The sequence below is a fragment of the Fukomys damarensis genome, unplaced genomic scaffold (genome assembly GCF_012274545.1).
Source record: "Fukomys damarensis isolate Sample0158 unplaced genomic scaffold, DMR_v1.0_HiC HiC_scaffold_32, whole genome shotgun sequence".
In the NCBI taxonomy this organism is placed as follows: Eukaryota; Metazoa; Chordata; class Mammalia; order Rodentia; family Bathyergidae; genus Fukomys; species Fukomys damarensis.
In genome coordinates, this window is record NW_022900944.1 from 27998140 (window position 1) to 28001563 (window position 3424).

General features: G+C 38.4%; 1 pseudogene; it reads left to right on the forward strand.

The window, feature by feature from the left end:
* The first annotated feature begins 1307 nt into the window (after positions 1-1307).
* On the forward strand, positions 1308-2495 carry LOC104854065 (annotated as a pseudogene).
* Positions 2496-3424: the final 929 nt, after the last annotated feature.

A 3424-nucleotide genomic window follows, 5' to 3' on the forward strand; every position in this document is an offset into this window, starting at 1 on the left:
TCCACTCTTGATCTTAGAATCCAGGCAGTATCCTGTAATCAAACTGAGGCTCGGTTTCTTGATGAAGGACTCATGGTCCAGTCATTTGTGCAGCCTTTGCTGATAGCCTGAAAATCCCAAGAAAGAACATCATGTAGTTAATGGGCAACATAATAATAAAGAATAGGTGAGGTCAGCTGAGATAAGAATTACCCAGCTGTAGAACTAATTATTGATACACAAAATCACAAGCCGTGTAAATGTTGATTCTTTCAGCCACTAAGTTTTGAGATGGCTTGTTATGCAAGAAAAGCTTATATCTTAACTCCCCCACCATAAAAGAGCTATGCTTAACTCCTAAATCTGACTGGGCTTACGTTTCTTATTTTTATTTAAGAATAACTTCCTTTTCCTCATAGCTGAAGTAAGCTGAAGATTCTGACAACTGCAAAAGAGAAAGGATCCTTATTGATCCACCAATTTGTGAATTCCCATTTTCTGTGTCTCCAGTCTATTCCACCCACTCTAACTATGACCATGCCACTGTGTTTCATAAAATGTTTTCCGGACTCCCCTTCTCTCCTCAATAGATCTATGTTTTGTTTTTTTTTTTTAATTAATGCTGTCTATATTAGTTGACACTAATGCCAGCAGTAAGCTAATCACGTGTTCTTCATTCTAGGAAAGTTATCTTAACCTTTGCCAAAATTTTGATTACTATGGCCCCCACACATTTCTCTTTGCCAGAAACCTCCTTGCCTATCTGCCTTCTGTCCAAACTCCTATTTTCCTGATAAGCTCTTTATTTAACAACATGAAATAAATATCACAGGCTTTGTATGTCGTGCTCTATTTTTGGTGGTGTAGCTTTGAAGTACCCGATGATGCTATAATAACAGGCAACTATACGTGATAGATTTCTTTTCTTCAAATACATGGACCAGGCTTCTTCTCTCCTCACTCTCAAAATGGCGGCAGTGAGAGAGGCTCAGAGGAGGGCGATCTGGCTGGCGGGGGTGGGGGGTGACTCTCCCCTCACTCACGTTCTAGGGGCCCGGGTTTGGGGCCCCCGGGGACCTTCACAACTCTCTCCATGGGCGTCTTGACAGGATATCATCCTCCTCCCGCGGTAGTTGAATATCAACCACATTTGTTGAATATCTCCTCCTTACTGGTTGGCTTCACTTGCAAAAGATTTTTTTTTTTTTCTCCTGTGTGGAAGCCACTTTGCAGAATATTTAATTGTAAATCTAGGGATTGCGAAGACTTTTGATTTCCTGAAGGAATGAAACACCACTCTATCAAATAAGATTAACATTATAGCCAAAATGGTGCTGTCCCAGAGACAAAGAGATGAACTAAACTGAGCTATAGCAAATTATCTTTGTTCAAATGGCTATGAAGAGGTATTTTCAGTTGTTAAAATGAAGATGAATTAGATATGAGTGACCAATTAGATAAGAAGTATGCTGGTTTTTTGAAAACAAAAATGGACATCCGTTACGAGATTACAAAAGAAAGTTATGGAATTAGAATCAAAGCTAAATGAAGCATAAGAAGAATTTGTATCAGGTAGTCCTCTAGGTCAGAAAGGAGACAAAAAAAGAATAGATACCCCGTCCACCAGGAAATATGCACTGAGTGGTGATAAGAGTCCACTCACTCGAATCATTTTCCACCCTGTGTTCGGTGTTACTGTCTCTGCTTCAGAGGATGCTACAACTGAAGTGTGGGATTTTAAGGCTGGAGTTTTTGAATGAACTCTGAAAGGGCATATGGACTCTGTACAAGACATTTCCTTTGATCACAGTGGCAAGCTTCTGGTTTCCTGTTCTGCAGATATGGCCATTAAACTATGGGATTTTAAGGATTTTTAGTTCATCGGAACAATGCACGGCCATGACCCTAATGTCTCTTTAGTAGCCGTTGTGCCCAATGGAGGTCAATGTGGGAAGTACAAACTGGCTACTGTGTGAAGACATTGACAGGACACAGAGAATGGGTTCATAAGGTGAGGCCGGATTAGGATGGCACTGTGACAGCTAGTTGTTCCAATGATCCATGATGGGTTGCAGCGATAAAGCAATGCAAGGCTGAGTTTTGAGAATGTGAACATGTGGTAGAATGCATTGCCTGGGCTCCAGAAAACTCATATTCTTCCATCTCTGAAGCAACAGGATCTGAGACTAAAAACAGTGGCAAGCCTGGGCCATTCTTGCTGTCTGGATCTAGAGGCAAACTATGAAGATGTGGAACACCAGCACCGGCATGTGCCTTATGACCCTTGTGAGTCATGATGACTGGGTACATGGAGTTCTCTTCCATTCTGGGGGGAAGTTTATTTTGAGTTGTGCTGATGACAAATCCCTATGTGTATGGGATTACAAGAACAAGCGATGCATGAAGACCCTCACTGTGCATGAACACTTAGATACCATCTTGGATTTCCACAAGATGTCCCCTCTGTGGTTACAGGCAGTGTAGATCCAACAGTGAAGGTGTGGGAGTGCCATTGAGAGAGTTTCATTCGGCCCTGCTCCATTTTTTTCCTCTGTATGCACTCTGATAATACCACGGTTACCCCATTTAGCTCTGTTTAAATAAATATTGTCCTTTCATGTAAATTAAAAAAATAAAAAAGACATGGATTGGGACTTGCCATAGAGCAGGTGTTTAATGTACTTTAGTAATTAAACATATACATGTGACATACAGATTCTCTTCAATGTACTGAGAATATATTCTTTGTGAAATTTTAACGTTTTAAAATTATTTGATCATCTCCTTTTCATTTAAAATGAATAAAAAACTATTAATAAAAGGACCTAACACTTAAACTCCAGGAATACATTAAAATTTTAATCTAAATGAAAAGATATTTGAAGGGCAGTCAAGGAAGAATATCTATGAAATAACGATTACCACTAGGCACATTTATTAATTGTAGACATTTAAATATAACACAATATCAAAAAACTGCAAATGAAATCCAAGAGTTTATTGTTCTCTGCCTATGTTTCTTGAAATGCTCTCTGTATAATTGTGCTAGATATTTCTCATCTTGCATTCTTATAATCATAGAAATTAACATCTGTCCTTCCTTAATTAGGATAATCTACATTCTTCACACTTACGGTTTTTAACAATTTTACCCAATGCACTATGTTGATTACATTTTTTAACTCACAAAATTAGATTTTTTTCCAAAGCCTAATTACTTATAGTGTATGCTCTTGAAATGATGTGTTTTTATATGGAATTTGAGAAACATTTTAAGATGATGGTAAATAGAGGTAGCACACATTCAAAATAACCATCATGGGGACATTTCTGTATGGAGTGTTGGCATAAAAAGAAAAAAAAAGAGAGAGAAATGGCATCATTCAGCCATTTAATAAAGCTGAAAACCATCGGGAGAAAATGGTATTTTCACTGTGTATGGGAC